The sequence below is a fragment of the Polypterus senegalus genome, chromosome 5 (assembly GCF_016835505.1).
Source record: "Polypterus senegalus isolate Bchr_013 chromosome 5, ASM1683550v1, whole genome shotgun sequence".
Lineage (NCBI taxonomy): Eukaryota > Metazoa > Chordata > Cladistia > Polypteriformes > Polypteridae > Polypterus > Polypterus senegalus.
The window spans coordinates 85,083,313-85,107,028 of NC_053158.1; the positions used below are offsets into that span (position 1 = coordinate 85,083,313).

Below are 23,716 nucleotides of genomic sequence, written 5' to 3' on the forward strand. Positions count from 1 at the left end.
AGTGGTATGAAGAAGGACATTTCTGACACATCTTGAAGTGGATTAGTGACAGTGACAGAAGACCATACAAGCTTTTCATCCAGCGAACTAGAAGGAACCTAAGACTACAATGGACATGTGATCACAAAAACTGGATGACTGAAGATTGAAAAAATTTCACCTGATATGATGAATCTTATTTTCCTTTTCATTATACAAATGGTCCGGCTAAATTTGTCTCAAACAGCATTTATCCATGGATCCATGCTTTTTTGGTCAATGGTACAGACTGATGGTGGTTGTGTAATAGTGCTGAGATTTTTTTCTTGGCACACATTAATTAAGAGCTGAGCATCCTTTAAATGCCAAATCATACCTATAAATGTTGCTGACCAAAATGCATGACTGGAGTCTATCCTTTTTAAAACAGAGTCTTCCAGAAGGATGATGTGCCATTTCACAAAGCATGCATCATCTAAAGATAGTTCCATGATAGTTCTCAATTTACTCTCATGGCCTGCACAGTCTGCAGATCTCAATGATACAGAGCAGCTTTGGGATAAAATGGAATGGAAGGTTTATGGCATTAATGTCAGGGCAAAAACTGTATGAAAACTGTACATTATCATGCCAGCATGGACTAAAAAACCCTAAGTAATGTTTTGAGAACATTTTCTGAAGCTATGACTCAAAGAATTCAGGCAGTTCTGCAGGCAAAATGGGTCCAACCTGGAATTAGATGGGTGTACCTAATGAAAACGCCATAGGGTGTATCCCTTAGTGATATTAATGTTACATTTTTTTTGTTGACCTTTTTTTTAAATTTATAAACGTTTACATTATTGTACATTATTAATTTATTAAAACCAATTACAGCATAACTATTATAAACATAAACCATATTCAGAAGGACATGCCCAGTGTGAAGTATGCTTATATGAGAAACAAGATACACATTAGCTTCCAGTTGCATGTATGGCTTTTGCTGACCTGTATGCATTGTGATTTTATGTGCATTACATCATGAGCACCAATCAGAAACTATGAGGCTTATTTTGAACATTTTCAAGCCAGTGCCGTTAAGTGAGGGAAATTTAAATAAGTGCCATCCTTTTTACTTTGCTCCATCTATTATTGACACCATTCCAAGCTAATTTACAGCTGTCTTAAATAGATTTATTTTTTACAATCGATAAGCCAAGGGACTTGCTTAGCATCACACAGTTAAAACAAGGTAAAGTTAAAATAATAAAAAAAAAAACATGGATTGGTCACACCTGATTAAAATGAACAACAAGAAATTCAAGCACATTCCTTATTTAAAAGGTTTCATTCATTCAAACTTTAGGCGCCTTCTTTGAATGCACAACCTACAACACAAATCTGACATGACCACGCTTGAAATAAAACAAATCTTTTACCTGTGACAAAACAGATTGGCATTGCAATATCACTAAATGTAGTTCAATGAAGCACTTCATGACGAGAGCCCTAAAAATCAGTGGTACTGCGGGATTCATTATAAACCCCCAAACTAAACAGCCACTTAACCTAAAATTAGAGTTTAATGTGGCCTGTGAGGCTTCATAACTGTATAGCAGTCCCTTATTAGTACAATAATTTACCAGATGCATTAGTGAAGCTCTTTTTCATATGGATTCCTCTGGAGCAGATTGCTGCACAACCTGACAATAAGGTGATAAAGCACCAACTGGTACATGCACTTAATTTTGAGCTTGATTTTTCCTCTTCCTTTCTTCCTCTTAACTGCAAACTAAACTCGATCAATACATGTACAAAGTGAAAATAAATGAATAACAAAGTGTATGCATGCTGCATTACCCAAGCATTAAACTAAATACTGCAAAACACTTGATCCAATAAGTCAGTCACATATGATGAGATAAAGTGCTTTGAGCATTCCATGCAGTACAGTAGCATCAGAACAAAAATTAAAATTAAGCTGCTCAGGCACCATACATACTAATTAAAAATGTTACAGCATGACAAGACCCCTCGGCATTATACTCATTTTAGTTTTCTTCTAAGTTAGTACGGAGCATTTGTATTTTCATGTCACAACGTTAAAATGGTGCAAGAAATGATTAGCTCAAAAATATCAAAGCACAAATGAACATGCTCAGCTCCTAGTATAATGCAGTCCTTGGATCTATGTGTTCTGCCAAGATCAGCCTGAACCTGCCAGCCATTATTCTTATGTAGTATACACGTGGTTGTAAAAAAAAAAAAAAGAAGAAGTATTAAAGTGACGGACCTGATAGGCTGTGCTTATTATTTTACAGATCCTTAACTGTGCTATAGAGTGGATCACAGTTGATGAAACTGCAATTTGTTTCCATATAAGATAATACAGGCCATCAAAGAGGGAACATTTTTGTTCTTTTCTTTTGGTCTTGATGTATTTTACAGTTAAAATTAACTCAAGGAAAAAAAAAACTCATTAGCAATGAAAACACTGGCAGATTAGCAAAAAATTCCCTTTTGTGTTTTTTTTTTCTTCTTAAGTAGGAGGCATCCTTCATTGATAGAAGAGATAAAAAAACAAAACAGCATCTGGACGTACAATCATGTTGTACCAAAAAATAAATGCTTGCAGCAAAAAAGGTGTTATTTCTATATTTTGCCCTTTCAGCTTTCTATCTGAGCCTTGCACAAAGACATAAATTCATTTGTACATTAAAATTGCAGAAGCATTTCCCGACGTATAACATACAGAGTAGAAGTCCCTTACATTTATTAAAGTCTAAGCAACATATGCATTCTCCCCCCTGTTGAAATGCTAGACAGGAATCTTACTCTTTCGGTGTATACAGTAATTCACTGCAGGTGTTAAGAATAATGTAGGCTTTGATTAAATAAAAATGCATGGTGAATTCACAGAGTGCCATTAAGTAAGATAAAAACCAACATGCTTAAAATAGCAAATAAGGCTTAAAATGGATCAGCGGAGCCACAAAGTTATGCTAAACAGTCACTCTTTTACACAGACCAGGACTCTGCTAAAGAAGCAGTAACCGAAGCAGCCCAGTGCTTTTGAAATGCTAATGGCAAAAGGCAAAGTGCATTTTAAGACAGTCTTACCTTGGCTGGCTTGCCCTAACAGGTAACAAGGCACTTAATTTGTTAGCAGCAATCAACGTTTGCTCAGCGTGTCCCATTTTCTTCCTCTCTGTTTCTCAGAGCTAGTTGCACAGCTGCTCCCAATCCTCAGAGAACCACTCGACTGGTGGCTCCGAGAGCTTCCAAGCCTCTCAGCATCGACAGCTAGGCTTCTGCAGCTCACAAGGAGCTTCCCTGATTGGCTGATTCTGTTCACTGTGTGTGTCTGCTCTGTTGTCTCTTATATTCTCTTCTCGCAGGTACTCGAGGGCAAGAATCACAGGAAACTGGAACAAGAGAAGCCCACCCCCCACCTCCCTCCTTTCTTTTGAGCAAACTTACATGGAAGGAAACTTAATAAAATGCCATCTTGTGAAAATGTAGCCCCCCTTAAGATTCCAGTACCACTGACAGACTGAGCTGCACGGATGAAGGTGTCAGACCATTAATTAGTCAAGACCAAAAAAAAAAGAGGTTGTAAATCATAGTTTGTGTTAATCTAAAGTATGAGTGAAAAGAAAACACTCTGTTAACAAGACAACATGATAAAAAAAAAAGAATCTGTTCATTTACTGGCCAAAGATTGTGTCTATCACATCACACTTTTAGCCATGGAACTAGCTCAAGGTGACACATGACACATGAATAAGAAGCTTAATTCATGAACTGGGTAAACAGATTGACCTGTACGGCTTGGGTCAATTAGGGATTAGAAAAATCTGATGAATGAATCTTTTGTGTTTTAAACTGTCCCATAATATATGTGTTTGAATTATGCAGGAGGATGAGGTGTTTTTTTTTTTTAATGGGCAAATGATAAAGCCTTTTCATTACAAAAGCAAAACAATAATTTTCTGCACTTGCTTTGCCTTATTACAGAGACAAACTGAGCAGAAGTCTATTAGGTGCAAGGCAGAAACATTGTGCAGTAACCCCCCCTGCCAGCATGTTGTAAAGTACCCCCCACCAGGTCAATTTAAATACAACAATTAAACTAAACACCCATGTCTTTCAAATGTCCCTAGATAAAACACACACACACACACATACACACCAGCACAGGAATAAAATACAAACTCCACAGACAGTGAGTAGGGTGGAAAATGAACCCTGCTCCCTGGAGCTGTGAGGCAGCCACATTAATCACTGCTTCACATTAACCATTCAATGATTATTCCATTTAATCCATCCATCAGTCTTTGTTTTCTGTGGTAGATTTCAATGTAAGCACTTTCACAGGCCACTAATTATGACGTTAGAAACCTGAATTGAGGATTAATAGATATATCTGAGTAAATGAAAGCTGCATCATGAACAAGCCATTATAATAATAATGATGCTAATAATAAAACACTGGTCTGGCAAACATCCCAATCAGTCATTTAATCAATAGTTCAAATATTTCAAAAATATTGTCAGCCGTACATAGTACATTGAAATTATCACTTGAATGTCATCCACAGACTAATGACAATATAAAGCCAACAACAGATAGTAAGTACAATATCATGCATTAAAAGCAACATCAGACGATACAAGAAATACTCATGGAATCATTCTTTATTCTGTACAGCACTTCTTATAAAGAACACCATAGCAAGTTGTGTGTCTGTGTGAGGTATATACTGAATGTTCTTCCTGTAAATATGAAGAATTTTCCTTGGGGTAGTCTGGGTTGCTTTTTAGAATTATATCTGTTAGGTTGACAGATAGGATTCATCTGGACCTGAAAGAGTGTGTGTATTTAGAATTGTGCTATACCAGGGGTGGGCAGAGTCGTTCCTGGAGGGCTGCAGTGGCTGCAGGTTTTTGTTCCAACTTAATGGCCTATTAAGGAGCACTTATTACTCAAGTAATACTTATGCTTCATTTTCGTTGTCTCGCTCGTTAAGATTTTAAACCCTTGTTGCTTATTTTAGTCTTAAACAGCTGCATTCTCAGTTTTTAATTGCTCCTTATTAGCAATAAGTTGCAAATGACAAAGGAAAACAGCATTTCTCCATTTACCTTGTTACCATTTACACCTGTGTGTATTTATCATGCACTATTTGGTTTAATTAAATACTTGGAAGGAAAGTGAAGAGAAAAAAGTGAAGGACCGAGAATTACTCCTCTGTTCAAATCATTTGGATGATGTCCTTGGAAAGGAAAAAAAAAATCTAGGATAGAAGAATCACCTGGCATGGCAGAGTTAAAGCACTAGCTAGCCATGAAATTTAATTATTGGCAAGGATTGTTTTCAAATTAAGCAACTGGGTTGGATCAAAAACCTGCAGCCACTGCGGCCCTCCAGGACTGACTTTCCCCACCTCTGTACTATACAATAGGTTAACATCACATCCCGACTTGGATCCTGTCTTCTGCTCACTTCTGCTAGGATATGTCCTGGCTCCGCATAGTCTCAAAGCAATTTTCAACATTTTCATTAATATTTACTAACTAGCAGAATACCGGCGCTTCGCAGCGGAGAAGTAGTGTGTTAAAGAAGTCATGAAAAAGAAAAGCAAACATTTTAAAAATAACGTAAGATGATTGTTAATGTAATTGTTTTGTCATTGATATGAGTGTTGTTGTCATATCTATCTATTTATATATTATATATATATATATATATATATATATATATATAGCAAAATACCTGCGATTGGCAGCGGAGAATTAAAAGAAAAGGAAACATTTTAATAATAACGTAACATGATTGACAATGTAATTGTTTTGTCATTGTCATGAGTGTTGCTGGCATATATATATATATATATATATATATATATATATATACACACATCTATACACATATATATACAGTTATATATATACATATACACACATACATATATATACATATACATATATACACATACTGTATATATACACACACACATATATACATACTGTATATACAACATATACATATCTACATATATACTGTATATACACATATATATATATATACAAATCTACATATATATATATACATATATATATATTAGGGGTGGGACTCGATTAAAAAAATTAATCCAATTAATTAGAGGCTGTGTAAGAATTAATCTTGATTAATTGTATGTAATCGCACACGTAAATTTGCCCCAAATCGCAAATGTTTTTTTTTTTTAATTTAAAACGGTTTTCGTGGGCGAGAATCAAATAATAGACATGGACATGAATATTGTAAACTGAAGCTGCTTTAATTTCTGAAAAAAAAGCTTTTAAACTGCATTTGAATTCAAAACAGAAACAAAAATATCATCCCTGGTTAAAATTGGGCAGACTTAAAAATAAAGTGGTAGTTTAAGTACTTAAGTACATTTTCAGAATAGTATTGTCTTTAAATAATAATAACCAAAATTTCAACATAAAGTGCAGTTTTTCTTCTTAAAAAAATAAGTCAGGAACATAAAAGGTAATTTGACCAACTTAATCTTTAAACTCTGAGTAACATTAGCCAAAATTTTAAAAATAACTTAACATGATTCTGCGTTAACCTAATATTTTTTCATACGTCCCAAACCAAGGAGATGCGAAGGTAAAATGAATCAGGTAGCGTACATAGTCAGTACACCCTCTCGAATCGAACCTCGAATGTCGGCGTTAGAGGCTAAGACTCTACAATTAGCCACAGCGTGTGGCTTGTCTATGCTAAAGTATGTATTGTAGATCGGGGTATATATATACATTTATATATATATATATATACCCGTGTACCGCAGTGGAGAAGTAGAAGTTATGAAAAAGAAAAGGGAACATTTTAAAAATAACGTAACATGATTGTCAATATACAGTAATTGTTTTGTGAGTGTTATTGAATGTTGCTGTCATCAAGGATTTGATTATCATTATTTCTTTCAATCAGGCTCGTATTTGTAGGATGTGTTCAAGTTACATTCCGTGTTTGTCAATCGTTGTAAAGATAAGAGGTTTCATTCATCAATTAGTTCCTTACTGCATCAATAAACAGCTCGTCTTCCTCTTTATCTGAGACGTGACAAACTGCATGCACGTTTTTTTTTACGCTGTCTTCCTTTAGCAGGACATTCACTTTTTCCACCGTGTGCTTTGTTTCCGCAGTAGCTGCACTTATGAATATGATTGTATGTATAAGACGCTTCATATTTTTTTGCTGCCTTCTCAATTGTGTAATTCGGTTTTTGTTCAGCACTCTTTGGAACTGTTGCTTTTTGTCTGCGCATTGCGTCAGTTCATGTGAGCCGCTTGGTGTTCTTGCATCGAAGGTTCCCAGCTGTACTGGTGCCATCTCGTGTAATGTCAGCTAAGACCCGGCACTTAAAAGTTTCTCTCGCAGTTTCAATGAGTTTGTGCCAAACACCACCCTGACCATCTCATCTTCCTCTGCATAAGCACAGTCCTTCACCCGTGAATATTTACCGGCAGTGTTTGTATTGGATTGCCGCTGATGGACGGCCTTATATGGGCAGGCACTAAATTACAACCCCTAGTGGCAGCCTGTCTATGAACTTAATTTAATATAAACTTACGGTTCACGGCGTGCTTTGTTTCCGCAGTAGCTGTACTTATGAATATGCTTGTATGCATCATTTGCTTCATAATGTTTTTCTGCCTTCTCAATTGTGAAATGGCGTTTTGTGCTCATCGCTGTTTGTTCTTCCTTGTTCTCTACGTACTTACGTAGGAGGCGTGATGATGTCACACGAAACTCCGCCCCCCACGGCCATCTCCAACTCAAGACTCCATTACATTATATGGGGAAAAATAGCTTCCAGTTATGACCCTTATGCATAGAATTTCGAAATGAAACCTGCCCAACTTTTGTAAGTAAGCTGTAAGGAATAAGCCTGCCAAATTTCAGCCTTCTACCTACACGGGAAGTTGGAGAATTAGTGATGAGTCAGTGAGTGAGTGAGTGAGTGAGGGCTTTGCCTTTTATTAGTATAGATTTGGATTACAACATCTGAGATATAACTGGTTTCATGGAGCATAGGCAGGTAAAGTGACTTGCTCATGGTCACGCCTGTCAGTGGTGGGATTTGAACCCACAACCTCAAGGTTTGAAGATTACTATGCCACACTGCCTACGAGATGGATGGGCAGATGGAAGGAGATATGGATATAATAAAAAAGGCACAGATTAAAGTAACAACTGGGAAAAAGTAATCTAAAATGTGAAAATAAAATACTGGTTTTCTAAAAACAGCAATATACATGTTTATTTTTTTCTTTATGTATATTACTTTTTATATTTTTATTGATTTTATTTGAAGCAAATAGCATTCCATAAATCAAGTCCAACTTAACAAATCAAAATTATAAAGAGAAAAAGAGGAGAGCCAATAAACAGAGCAAATCTTAAAAGCAGCAAAGAAGGAACAGTATTCCTTTCCCTAATATAGATGCTTACTCTAAAATGTTATTGATTAGATCCTGCCATATTAAAAAAAAAGTTTTGATCAGATCCTCTGAGAATGAGATTTTTCCCAATTTCAAATAGCATAGAACATCAGTTACCCACTGACTTAATAGAGGTGGGTGGGATTCTTCTAACTGAGCAAAATAATCCTACGTGCTAGTAATGAGGTAAAGGTAATCACAGTTTGTTTGCCCTTCTCCATTTTAAGCCCATCTGGAAGTACACCAAACACAGCTGTTAATGGATTAGGAGTGTTTGTGTCACCAAGTCTGTCTGAAAGGCATTTAAAGATTTTGGTCCAGAATGATTTTAATTTGGTGCAAGTGCCAAAACATGTGAACTAGTGAGGCTGGAGCTAGATTGCAATGTTCACGGCTTGAATCTCACCCTGGATACATTTTTTTAAATTTTAAATAAGATAAACACACTTGAATATGTACATTACTTTAAAGCCAAATGTCAGATGAAGACAAAGTCGTGTATTTTTCTGTGGAATCCGGTTAACAAGATTTACATCACCCACATACCCATACTATAATAAATAATAATAAATATCAAATCGCTTTAAATTTCAGGCTTTTAATGTTCAGAATTATTTATAGCACTTTATCTCCATATCTTTCTTTTAAAACACCATAGTTTATTTGTAACAAGATATGTAATTTAAAAACTACTAATAAATACAATAATTCATTTAAAAATGCCATGTGATTTTTGGGCATACCATCCAGGGTCATTTCCCACTCCATGCCCAGTATGATCAGGAAATACATAGGTTCCAAACTAGACAAGCTAACAACAAACATTGGTAAAACAAAAATAAAATAGCACATTTACACCCACTTGATCTAATTCAGGGCTGTGGAGGGCCAGAACCTACCCCAGCAGCATGGGGCATAAGGCAACAAGCAGCCCAGGACAGAGAGCTAGTTCATGCACATACTGTATATTCAAACGTCTACAGAGAAAATTTCCATCCATCCTGCTATATCCGAACTACAGGGTCACGGGGGTCTGCTGGAGCCAATCCCGGCCAACATAGGGTGCAAAACAGGAAACAAAATCCGGGCAGGGCGCCAGCCCACCGCAGGGCACGCACACACACCAAGAAAACACTAGGGACAATTTAGAATCGCCAATGCACCTAACCTGCATGTCTTTGGACTTTGGGAAAACTGGAATACCAGGAGGAAACCCACGCAGACAAAGGGAGAACATGCAAACTCCATGCAGGGAGGACCCGGGAGCTTGGAACTGACAATTTACCTATCCAGCATACCTTTGGGGATATGACAGGAAGACCAGAGTATCAGAAAGAAGTCCCACAAAAAACATGGAAAGAACTTATAAATGCCACAAGAACAATGTTGAGGTATGTGACTCAGGCAAAGAACAATTATTGCACTTGAATCAAGGAACACAATGTGTGTCATGAAATACTGTAAAACAGCACCATTGCATTTCCACCACTATACTGGTCATATCTGCTAGGATGGAAGTAGTGGCCCATGAAAGTTTTGCCATATGCTAGAACTACTATCAGCAACAATAAATAACAACTAGGATTTATTAGAGCTGGCTATGATTTCCAGATCTTATAAAATCCAGTGTTTGTGGCCCATAGGCTCTTTTTTGCTGATACAAGTGGAACTTGGTTATGCTGTTGGCTGCCAAACCTTATCTATGCCAAGTTATGATGAATTGAGCAATCCAATATGTCTCTATCAGCACCACTGTCAAACTCACTCAGCTGAGAGCTGACTAACCTTAGCTTGTCTGTTATTATGCACAAATTATATCAACCTCTACCAGATCCTTACATCTATGGTCTGTTTTCGAGGATGGATGTTAGCTGTTTTTTGGGTGAGGGGCATACTCATCACACTCATCAGATGCAAACTCTGCAGTGTTGCTATTTCTGATATACTGACAGGCATAGATAGATAGATAGATAGATAGATAGATAGATAGATAGATAGATAGATAGATAGATAGATAGATAGATAGATAGATAGATAGATAGATAGATATTCTGAACTTTTTAAAAAATATAGCATTCTGTTTAGGTGGACTTTTATTTACTAATTATTGCATTTGTTTACAATCTGTTTTCGTTTTCAGAACTATTGCTTGTCAGTTAGTAATAACTCAATTATTATTGAATTTAAAATAAGGAACATGTTGCTGATTAGAAATTATGCTGGTTATGTAATATTTGAAGTAGATAAAACTGTATTTTGATTCTCTTACATTAAAATACATCTCAACATTAATGAAATATATTTGTTTTGCTATATTTGTGTATATTGTATAATACAAATGTCTAGATAGAAAAATCTGGAGTAAAGGCAAGCTGCAAAATACTTGTGGATCCACATGTCCAACAGCCCCTGATAATCTCTTTGTACCTGCTGAATGCCAGCAAATTAAAACTGTGGGGAGTAACTGAAAATTTTTAAAATCTAGTTACGGTGCTATAAATCACTTGGTGCCTATTACTGGTTTGAGAGAAAGTATTGAAGCAGCCTGCAGACAGCTCTTGACAGGCTGGGCAGGACATTACAGGTTAGTTGGGGTTAGGTACTTGAGCAGTCCATTCAGCAGGAAAGGGAAACACGTCTATTCACAAGCCTCAAAAGGATTTAAAAAAAGAGGACAAAGGCTTTTAGAGTAAAAGATAAAACAGCAACCTTGAGCAGCCATTAGTGCTTTCCTTCATTTTGGTGATGCTGAAAAGTTTGACACTGAGTTCTAACACCATAATACTGACAGTGTACACATGCTAAACAGAAACTGTGGGTGCCATTTGAGATTTGTGCATTGCTAAACCCTGTATTGGTGCCTTTAGTTCAGGTGACAATAGAGTCCTTAGAACAGTGAGAGTGGACCTATCTTGGGGTTTTGTTGCAGCTAAGTGAGAGTAGGGCAAGAAAAGTCATAGCCACTTTCAGGACTCCAGAGACACACAGCACATGTGGTATTGAATCCAAGCTATCATATCCACCAGTTTGCGATAGTGATGCCTCCCTTGCAGTTATTCTAAATAACTTCTACACATGGCCTGATACCCTAAACAACATACCTGCAAGAAAGCTTCATCCTTCTCTGGAAAAAACATGTATTGTTTTTTAAGATTCAAGGTTCAAGATTGAAGAGTTTTATTCATCACACATACAGTTATATGCAGGAACAACGTGTAGTGAAATGAAAACTGGACTACAACAAGATTGTGCAAAACCAAAGCAAACACACAGTAAAATAAATAATAAAACAAGTAAAGGAATTTTAGTAAAAAACTAATTTAAATAAAATTACGTTAAACTAGGTTCAAATTAATTTAAATCTGAAATTGTAAACAGTAAAAAGTATAAAGCGGCTGTGCAGTAAGCTAATGTGAGTTTTTACTCTGAATGTTTGTTGGCATGTTCGAGTTCAGGATTCTGGTGGCCAGAGGGTAAAAGCTCCTCGAGTCTATCAGTCTTTGCCATTAAGCTGCGCATCCACTTGCCTGAGCTGAACAGGATGAACACTTTCTTGCTAGAGTGGGTAGAGTTCGTAATTATTTTACTTGCCCTGGACCTACAGTGCTTGGTGTAGATGTACTGCAGAGAGGGCAGCGCCAACCTTAAGATTCACACTGCTGAACACATCACTCTCTGCGGGGCTTTGCGATCTTGGACTGAGCAATTCCCAAACCATGATGTGCAGCTCTGTGTTAGAATGCTCTCGATGGTGCCAGTGTAAAAATTTTTTGAAATGATTGGTGAGTCCTTGAATTCCCTCAGTTGCCTCAAATGACAAAGTCGCTTGTCTTGTCTTCCTGACCTGTGTTTTTGTGTACTGGGTCCATGTCAGGTCCTCGGTGATTTACGCACCCAAGTACTTGAATCTGCTCACCCTCTCAACAGGAACACCATTTATTCTAAAGGGACTGTAGAGCTGCTGCCGCTTCCGCCTGAAGTCCAACATTAGCTTAATTGGTCCTGCTAACATTCAGTGAGAGGTTATGAGCCTGTCAGTATTTGACCACATAGGCCTCTTCATCATTATTGGAAATGAGTCCTAAGACCACTATGACATCAGCAAACTTATGGTGTTAGAGCTCTGCTTGGCCACACAATCATGTGTGTGAAGGGAGTACTGCAGGGCACTCAGTACACAGCCTTGTGGAACTCCTGTGTTGACAATGATAGTTTTAGAGAAACAGTTGCCCGCTCTCACCACCTGAGGCCTGCCTGTTAGAAAATTCAGCACCCATTCCCAGAGGGGGATGTTCAGACCCAATTCTTAAAGATTTGTGGCAAATAAGTGGGGGGCAATGGTGTTAAAGGCCAAGCTGTAATCTATAAACAACAATATTACATAATTCCCCATTTTGCTGTCTACATGGGACAAGGAGGTGTTTAGAATATGTGAGATGGTGTCATCTGTAGACTCGTTTGTATGGTATGCAAACTGATAACCCTTGTAAGGAAACAGCAGATGGAGTCTTTAATAATCCTTGTGATGCACTTAATGAAAAGAGACATGAGTGCTAGAGGGCGGTAATCACTAAGGCACGTGAGTTTGTTGTTCTTTGGTATGAGTACAACATGTCCCAGTCCACTTCATCAAGCGCGTCCTGTAGCGTGACCAGTGTTTGATCTCTTTTGTTACTGGACCCTTTCTAATGATATGTTGTTTATACTCTGGTAGAAGGAAAATGGCGGCATGGTCCAACCTCCCAAACAAAGGTTGTGAAAACACTTTGTAGCCTGACTTAAACTGAGTTTAACAATGATCTAGTGCATTTCCCCCTGTGGTTGAGAATGTAACATGCTGATAAAAGTTCAGCATGACCTACCTGAGGTTCGCTTAGTTAAAGTCATCCATCACAATAAATGCTGTGTCCGGGTGCTTGTTTAGATGTTCACTAAGCACATCGTGGCATTTAGACAAAGCCTTATCTACGTAAGCCTGAGGGTTTGTATAGACAAAGGTGATGATAATAGCTGAAAACTGACATAGCAAGTAATGAGGGCGGAAGATTAGCATCAGATGTTCCAGATCAACACAGCAGGAGTGCAAAAGAGTTGAGATGTTACTGAGATTGCATCATTTGTTGTTTATCATAAAACAAACACCTCCACTTTTTATTTTACATGATTCAGCCATTCTGTCCATTCTAAAGACAGAGGAATACTCAGATGGAGTTATTGCTTGGTCCGGTACTGCAGGTAAAGCCCACGTTTCAGTCACACAAAGAACATTGCAGTCCCTGATATCCCTTTAGGATTTAATCCTGGTTCGGAGATTATCTTCTTTTCGAGTGATCGGACATTTGTGAGCTACTGGGTGGAGGAGGAGGATGATGCAGTTTAGTTCTCAGTCAGTTCTGCACATCGGCTCTTTTGCCGCAGTGTTTCTTTCTCCATCACTGTGGTTTGGCTCCTGTAGCTACTTTGTTATTGTTTCCCTTATCGCATAGGATCATACTGAGAATCTCACCTGGACACATAGGGTGAATAGGTAGATTGCCTAAAAATACAGTAGGTGAGTAAACTGGTTCCCAATGTTTGAAAGTGTTCCCTTGTCATAAGTAATCAAAGTGGTGGTAGTCTGTGCAAGCAATGTGATGAAATATAACCAAAAAGTTAAGTAAACACACAATCTTAAAAGAGCGACCAGGGTGTCAGCCGAACTCAGAGGCACCATCTTGTGTTTGTCTATAGCCGACGTGAGAGGAACTTTGCTGAATGTAAACCAATAATAATATGTAGGAGTAGACTGAATGCCTGGTGGATTGCTGAAGGAATGTGCAAATCCGCCTAATGATATCTTAACAGGCTTTGTCAATATTTCACCAAGGCAGGCAGTCATCCCAAAGTACCTCAAAATCATAACCATCATACCCATCATGAAGAAATCCTCTGTCTCTAGCCTCAGTGACTATCGCCCTATAGGACTCACACTGGTTATTATTAAATGGCTTTGAGAAGCTAGCCTTGGGGCAACTGAAAGCCAGACTTCCCTATTCACACGACTCTCTCCAGTTTATCTATAGCCCCCAACTGTTCCACTTATGATGGTATATCATCAGTAGCTCATCGGGCCCTGTCCCATCTGAACCAAAGTGAAACTTATGCTAGGATGTGGTTCATAGACTTCACTTAATTGTTCAGCACTATCATCTCTCAGAGGCTCATAGGGAAAATGAGTCTGCTATGCTACAACACTTCCCTCTGCACCTGGATCCTGCATTTCCTGACAGACAGAAACTTGGCAGTCTGCATTGGAATCACGATTTCTAGCACCACTATGCTGAGCAGTGACACCCGAGAGCTGCATACTTAGCCTACTTCTGTTCACTCTGTTGACTCACGACTGAACTGCGTACAATTCTAACACCATCACTATGTTTTCTGAGACACAACAGTGGTGGGAGTCATCTGCAGCGGGATGAAACAGATTACAGAATGGATATTCAAACACTGGCAAGACTTAGGCCAGTGCAACATTTTGTCTCTTAACTTGGATAAGAAATGAGATATTGTCGACTTCAGAAAGGCTCATGCTGTCCACACTCTAATGCACATCGAAGGCTCTATGGTGTAACTGATCAGGTTGGGCACCAAATTCCTCTGACCTTACTTGGTTGAGCAGAGGAAGGCAAGCTTATCTCCCTACATTCTCATTACATTCTACAGAGGCACCATCAAGAGCATTCTGACCAGCTGCATCACTGTCTGATTTCGGAACTGCAGAGTCTCTAACCCGCAAGGTCCTACCTTGGATAGTACACAGAGCAGAAAAGATCACTGGGATTTCTGTACCCAGCATTAAAAACATCTTTATCAAGCACTGCATTCTCAAAACCTGTGCATTGTGGAGGAATGTTCCCACCCTTTCCTTCTCTTTGTCCCATTTCCATCTGGCAGAATGTATCATAGTATCCAAAACAGTACTGCTACAGCTTTTGCCCCTTTGTCATCCGGACCTGGAAGTCTGTGCTAAATCTGCTCCTAGTTGTTTATTTATAAGCAGTACATCTATTACTATTGTTATTTTTATTAGTTGTTGTTATCATTAAAAGTATGAGTATGTGATAGTATAATTCTCTACTTATCTTATACTTGAAACGTGTTAATGTATATGTTGCTCACAGGCCCTGGGAAACGTTATTTTCTTCCACTGTATGCTGCAATATTGTATATTGATGGAATAAATATAAAGCCACTTGAGTTGATTTGATTGGAGTGTTCACACTGTAGGGAAGCACTGCTTTACCCTCAAAATAGTGTACTTCTATGCTTTTAACTAACTAGAGCTGCAGCACTTGTCTCTGACATTGTGGGGTTCAGAGCACATAATCATCTTAATTCACATAATGAAATAACCATTTCAGCATTGCACACACATTCAGGTGTGTTGGTCTCATACAAAGCTGGTTGTTCATTGTTATGCTGGTAAGAAGTAATAAGTGACATGGCCATTGTTTGCAGGTGGTATATCCATCTGTGATGCTATATGCCTACGTAAGATACAGTATAAGTGACGGCAATGTATGGCTAATTTATTTTGTATTCCTTAGACCAGAGAAAAGCAAGCTTTAATTATTCAGCCAACAACAGAGTACTACTGGGATCCCCTCCTCCTCCTACTAGAGTTTGTTTGTTTTGTTTTTGCATATTTGGTAAAGATACCTAAAGAATGGCACATGGCAGGGGACAAACCCAACAATGACCTCCAGAAAAGAGACAGAGAGAGAGAGATGGTAAAGTTTTTTACAGGGTGTGGTAGGAAGATATATGTGCTCTGTGTGAGCAGAAAGACAATTTTCTGAGAGATCCAAAAAGACAGAAACTCATTGATTTAAGGTATGGCAGAACACCAGCAAAGATATCTAACAGACCACAATACATGGACTCATTGGGACAAGAAGAGGAGAAGGTCAGGACCTTTAAAGGCTGATACCACTACCTTCTTCCTCTGCTTCCTTACAATACTACAGCTGCTGTTGTTATGATCAGTATTTTTTTATATTTTTGTAAGTTTTCCTATTTATAGGAACCCAAGGATTCTGAGTTTAACACAAGTTTTTGGTTTCATAATGAAATTTAAAAAAATATATATTTACCGTTATGCCATGACAGCAACTTTAGGATGCTGGCATTATAGACTAAAGGCATTGGATGTTTCCTAGGCAATAATTCCCAAAATTCTCTAGAATATATGACGTGTGTTATGTCCTCAAAACAATGGGATAAAAGATCACCTGTCGCTATTTGAGACAGATTCGAGGCAGATAACCCCTGTTTAGTATGTACAGTATATCAAAATATTGAACATTGTCTTCCTGGTTAAAGAAAATAATTTCTGTTACAGGTTTAAGAATTTTCTTTAGTGATTTGATTTAACAACAGAATAGTTTGAACTTTGTTATTGAACTTGGCTTGTTCTAACTATGGTCACCTCCCAGTACTTATCATTCAGAAAACATATTACCTCACACAAGTCAGAATAGCTATTTCAGTCTTCCATGGCTCCAATCTTCCCTGTAACTCATATTATGCTGTCCTCTACCATGTCCATTGCCTGCACTTTCATGCCATTGTCTTTGTCTCACACTGCACTCACTTTCACCAGATAAGTAAACAATCCAAGCCAGAATCGTTTCCAAGATTCTTCAGCTGCCACACGCCTAGGACGATGGTGTCTCGCAGAGAAAAGTGTCCTGTAAGTGCCACTTCTATAGTGCTTGCTCTGTCAAACCCCTAAGTGATGCAACTCAGGACAGATTTATAGCTGACGTCTCCACTCCTTTTTGGAGCATCTCTCACTCAAGTATGCCTGTAAATGTTACTATAGTCTTTAACTTTAGACCTTTTTTACAGTTATTTAGTATATGGGGGGATGGTGAAACTTCTGTCTTGTTGAAGAACAGGAAGCACTATACAATACTAATATGAATCAAAAATGCGTGAAGTATACTAGAACAAGCTATTGTAGGATTATTCCTCTCCTACCAAATTACATTGAACAAAGTTAGATAGATAGATAGATAGATAGATAGATAGATAGATAGATAGATAGATAGATAGATAGATAGATAGATAGATAGATACTTTATTAATTCCAAGGGGAAATTCACAAAGTTGACAAAAAGGTAGTCATTTTCTTCCTAATACAATTTCTTAATCTAAAAATCAACATTCATACAGTATGATTTACCAATAAATTAATAAAATGTTTTTCATTATTTGCTTTTGAGGAAACTTCAAACAATTTGTGCCGAGCTTTATCAACAGCTAGATGGAGCAGCACCAAACTAATGTGGAAATATACTTGTGAAGCTTCACATACATGAAGTAGCTGATCTGTCAGTGTCATTCTGTTTGTCCTTTTTAACTTTAAAATTTTTTAAAAATATTATATTCACATGTGTTCTAGTGGATTATGTTACCATCGGTTTCTGGAGTCAGTGACATCTTTGTAAGGAAAAGTTGTTGAGAGATATTATCAGCAATCATTGTTTCTGTATAAGCAAAACAATGTATAGATTTTGTCGTGCGCCAAATGATTGCCTTCCAGGCTCACCTAAGGTATGTGGTACCACCCTACGGCAAAAGGGGGCACCTGTGGCTAACAGTCTTGTCTCGTTTTTCCCTTACAGCCTCGAGAAACTGCCCCTTGATGGCAAAAGAGCCAGAGAACCCCCACCCATTTTGGTCGGTCTGGTATAATTATCCTGTTCCAAAGAAGACAGGGGCTTCTTCACCTAATGACTACAGACCAGTGGCACTTAGAGTACATCTCACATCATGAAGTCCTTTGAGAGACTGTTCTTGGACTATACGAGTCTTGTTGTAGTAAACCACCTAGACCCACTGCAGTTTGCCTATTGGACAAATATTGGAGCAGAGAATGTAATTATCTATCTGCTCCACAAGGCTTATTCTCACCACGACAAAGCTGGCAGCACTGAGGATTATGTTTTTTGATTTCTCCAGCGCCTTCAGTTACATCCAGCCATCCCCGTTAATAGAGATATGCAGGTGGATAAGCCTATAGTGAAGAGAAACAGACACAGGCTCAAACCTGCTAAAGAGACCAAGCAGGAAACAGAAATTTATGGGTCATAGGAATGGGTCATTGCAATAAGTGCAATAAAGTTTGCAGTATTATCTACAAAAAAGTGCAGAAATGTCTCACATGTGTCAGAGGAGGCATCTAAACTATGGGCTTGTGTGACATTAAAAACAGCGTTAAAAGTACTGAAAGGAACTCCAGGTTTATAGCGATTCTTATCAATATCAGAGAACTATTAAGATCTTTCAGTTTTAATGGTATTCTGATACCTGTGGTAGTTTTCCTATATAATATCCAAAGACACCTGTAACTTATTTTTTTCCATTTTCGCTCAGCCCTACTGGATTCTTGTCTGACTGAACAAAATAGTATTATTCACCCAGGGTTAAGGTCTGATGGCTGGGATTACAAAAAAAAACTTAAAAAAAAAAAAACAAAAAAAAACTCCAGAGGTGTGATGCTGAAGATAAAAAAATCTGCAGGGGTTCCATGACCAGTGGACCATCCATTTGGCATTTTACCTTTCTTAAATGATTTAAGCAGTTCATTATTGTTTTTTATGCTTGGTCCTAGAGAATTTGACACATTGGGTCTTATGGACAGTATCACAGATGGCTGCATAGTACTTTCAACACTCACAAAAAATTCCAATGATTTAGAGACTTCAAATAATCAGTAAATTGTGTTTAGGATGTAGGCAATTGGAGGAATCTGTAAACTCCTCGTAGACACAATCCTAGCCAGAAATTAAATCTTCAACACAAATACTGAGGTGATAATGGAGCACTCAACACCATGCTTCTGTCTACAAGTATTTCCACACAAATAATGGCTATTCCAAATTATAATAAACTAGCCAACCCACGGCGTATCATATGCCGCATAATCAGGCCGGTTTTTTAATGATTTTTAAGCACAGGGAGAAAATTAACATTTGAAAAATCTGTAATGTAATAAATCAGCAAGAAAAGCAACATTGTAATAATGCACGGAACGAACCAACACACAATCGTTCGTGTGGCGTTCAGGCACGGAGGTTGGAACGGGAGGAGAGGAGAAGGACGTCCACTCCGCTCCTTCCGTCATGCTAGCCTGCTTATTTCTCGTCCAATATGCACTGCTTGCTCATGTGCCCACCCCCAACTCGTCACTCGAGTCATTGTCGTCTTTGCACAGTCCAGATGCACCTGTGACTCACATAGGCTTTTCATTGCTCTGTGCAGTTTTGGCTGCCTTTCTATATATAATCAACCAAGACACCCGACCACGGTAGTAGCGAGGTGGGTGTGTACAAAGTGCAGGAGCATCTAAGAAGACGAATGTTTGTCGTGGAAGTGAATTGTGTATGTAGCGTGTAAAACAGTTTGCTATGGTGCACGCGGTCGTGCATCGTAACCGAAAACTCGTTTTTTAAAGGCTGCTTACTTCATTGTGTTTTAACCTCAGTTGTAAAGGAACGTTTTAAGGATCCCATGGGATACCCCTCGCAAACTGTTTTACACACTGCATATGGCGACTCACCTCCGCGAAAAATATGCCTCTATGAACAGTCAAGGTGGCTCGGAGGTACATGAGGCCTCTACGACAGACGAATATAAATGACGCCGTTCTTTCTGTGTCGTCGCGTCCGAGTTGGTGTGCGTGGCTCTGCGAGTTGTCGTGGTCCAATGGTCTTGGAGTTGGTGGGCATGGCTCCTCCCTGCGTGCACCATAGGTGTCTTACTTGTCGGCGGCTTAGTGAATCCACGCCCCTTCCGGCGTGCTTTCCATGGGTGTCTACCTTAGTGAACTATATATATAGATATTAAGAAAGCTCAAAAAATGCAAAGAATATGGAAATTTTGAATTATACATTTTGTTTCTCGGTCAACAAATATATTGGAGTTGTTAGATGCATTTTTTTCATCTGCTTGCAATTTTACTTAGATTATTATTTTTATTTATTTTGAACTGTTCTGTTCTGAGTGTGTAATGGCCCTCAGATTTTCTTGTCAGACTAAGATTTTTTGGAGCACTTCCAACAACTTTCAATCCATCACATGAAAACAGAATTTGTTGTAGACGCGAAATAGCAGGACACAAACATCATGAATACTTCAGACAGAATACAGGTTCATTGCAGAATATATGTAGCATTTCATACATGAGCAATTTACAGTCATTAGTCAATCTGTTAAGTTTTTTTGCACACATGCTGATACATCACCCTCTTCTTTGTCTCTCACTGTGCTCTGTTGTATACTACTTTGTAGAACTTTTGCCAGGGCTTTTATCTAGAATGACTTGCCAATCACTGTAATATACAGGGGTGGACACAATGAAAGAAACACCACATGAAAAAGGAGCTTAACTTTGAAGTAACTAAATTACAATTACAAATGCAGCTGCAGAGATGAGTCATATTAGGTTGATTGCCAATTAGTATGTGTCGGCTCTAAAAGTGGTCTGACAATTAGTACCTTGATATGTCAGTTTTCAAAGCAACATTAAATGCCATTGACATGAGTCCATCAATAGGGGTGCTAAATAATTATGTCTAGGATTTAGATGTAAATGATGTACCATGAGGGATGACAGGAGATAGGGTAAGAGTGGCAGAAGCAAGACCTAGTAACCAATATATGGCTCCCTGCTCCTTTTTATGATGTACAAGTAACCAGGACATTCCAGGGCCTTTAAAAAAAGATTGGAGTCCAGGATTGTAGGAACATCTGGGCCATTCCTGAATCCAGAAGATATAGCTTATCTTTCCCCTGAAGTAGTTACTGGCTGGGCCACAAGACACTTCTGCTCACCATAACATTGAGCCAGGAAAGAGAATTTTGAGGAAGGAGAGAAGGGCAAATATTATAATAGGATAAGGTAATGTGAAATATCTTTTGTTACAGACAAGGTCAGCCACACTACCCGACAGGTGCCAAATCTTGTTTAGGAGGAACTAGAGAGGCTATTGCGTTAGCACATTTTCATTTAAAACCTCAAACCCTTGTATTATTATTACCTTTGTTATGTTAAATAGTTTTCTGATATATATATATACGAGGTGAGACACAAAAATAGGTTAAAAAAAAATATTTATTGATTAATTACAGCATTCTAAACATTGTCACCTTCTATATACTCCCCCTGCTGATCTCTACACCGCTCCATACGTATCTTCTATTGATTGAAACAGTGCTGGAAAGCTTCTTGCTTGAGGCTCTTCAACAGGCTTGCCGTTTTTGTCTTCACTTTTATTTAAGAAAAATGTGTTCCCTTCAGGTCACTTTTGATTTTCGGGAACAAGTAAAAATCAGCTAAATCAGGTTTGTGCCATACAATAACCTGTGTGCGAGACAAACTGTTATCACCGCACACTGTTTTTACCATTTCATACGTTTCTGTGGCTGTTTTGTTCAGTTTGGCGAGAAATGAGATGTTGATTCGTTGTTCGATTTTTTCACCCGAACATTATCGTGGAAACTCGTATAGCGATTGTTGTGCAAATACTGACTGGGTTATGCACAGGATATAGTTCTATGATTCACATCTGGCTATCCTCCAGACAGTTTTCCAGGAAAGCCCCCAGTCCAGTCTAGCTATTTTTGTGTTTCACCTCATATTTTATATAATCTGGCTTCCTTAGCATTTATTTGGTTTCAAGGCCATGTCAGGAGCATCCTATTCTCGCAACAGAATTAGCAGGTTTAGTGCATTGCTTTAAGTCACTAAATGACTTCATGACTGAGGCTGAAGCCAAAGCATTGCGGATTACATTGGAACCACGTAGACAACAGCAGCATAAAGAAACATTTTATTTAAATTCAGTATTAAAGCTGATTATATTTGGGAAGCACTTTTTTCATAGAAATAAATATAAATGGCTTGGATTCAATGGTGTAAGTTTACAATGGAAAAATAATTGAAAATATGCTCAACATTTGATCTTTTCTGAATCATTGTCTCAGAGGTGACTCACCCAGGGAATGTGACCAGCACCTAAAATATAGAAAAGAAAGGAGATCTGCAAAAACAGGTAAATGTGGGTTCCCATAAGGGACATTAGTTGCCAGTAGAGAACACTGACAGCATGCCAGGGCGAACTGCAGAGGTCAAATATTGACTCTTTGCATAAACTTAATGTCATTGTCAATAAAAGCCTTTGAAACTTATGAAATGCTTGTAATTATACTTCAGTATACCATCTGACAAAAAGATCTAAAAACACTGAAGCAGCAAACTTTATGAAAATTAATATTTGTATCAATCTCAAAACTTTTGGCCATGGCTGTATAATATACAGAGTTTGCCTGAGAGTGCCATAACTCTTTGTCTGTGTTCTGTGTTTCACTTACTCCATGAATACAAAGACTTGATTACTGGGTACCTGCCAGGTAGGAAATTGATCAAAGACAAATGAGAATAAAACTAAATTTAAGAAGAAAAACATAAAAGAGGGAGATAGGGAGGAATTTGATGACAAGTGGAAAGTCAGCTTGCTCCCCTCTTGTTCCCAATACCTTTTTTCTGGGTCTTTAAAGGCAAGCAGATAGCTTTGTTTGGGTGCAACTGTTGTGGTCATTTGGCTCTCTTTGGAGGACCAAATCAAAGGCAACAAACGATAGATTATAGGTGAGGCCAGGGATCTTACCTGTTCATCTGTTTCCTCAACAGTTCCAGTGGAAGAACAATGAACACAACCTGACTTCACCCATCTGTCCATCTTCTTCCACTAACAGTGGATCACCACTATAAAAGGCTTCTTTTTCTTCTACTCATTTGCCTACTGGCAGATGGACTTACTTATCTACTGCAAAGGGCAATATACAGTACATTACCGGCAATGGAATAGTATACTGTACAGTATATTGCCACTGTACCTACCTATCTCAGCAAATAAAGGATAGGTTTGGTATTTTTCAAGTCAAAGTTATTTTTTACAATAATGGTGTATATTAATGTGCCATGTGAAATTGTGTTTTAAAGTGAAAAATGTTTAGAAATTAAATAATAAATACTGTACAATGCCTGTGTTTACAGTGAAAAAAGGGAGTCCAAAGAGATCATAAATCCAAATGTAAAAAACAAAAGCCTTACAACTTACCAAATGCATCCATTCTGATTTCAGAAAACATAACTTTTACATTGCTGAAGTATGTTACTCACAATGGAAAAGTATGGAAAGAA

At 38.0% G+C, this 23,716-nt stretch overlaps 1 protein-coding gene across 6 annotated transcripts in view; it reads right to left on the reverse strand.

Moving 5' to 3' along the window:
* LOC120530412 (cadherin-18) overlaps positions 1-23,716 on the reverse strand; it is a 1,801,315-nt gene that overhangs the window by 692,643 nt on the left and 1,084,956 nt on the right. The window contains exon 1 of one of the 6 annotated variants that reach the window (XM_039754903.1): positions 3,082-3,280. The exons of the other annotated variants lie outside the window; for them this stretch is intronic. The gene's annotated coding sequence lies outside the window, so the exon portion shown is untranslated. Of the gene's footprint in view, positions 1-3,081; positions 3,281-23,716 lie in introns of those variants that run through there. 6 annotated transcript variants of the gene reach the window in all.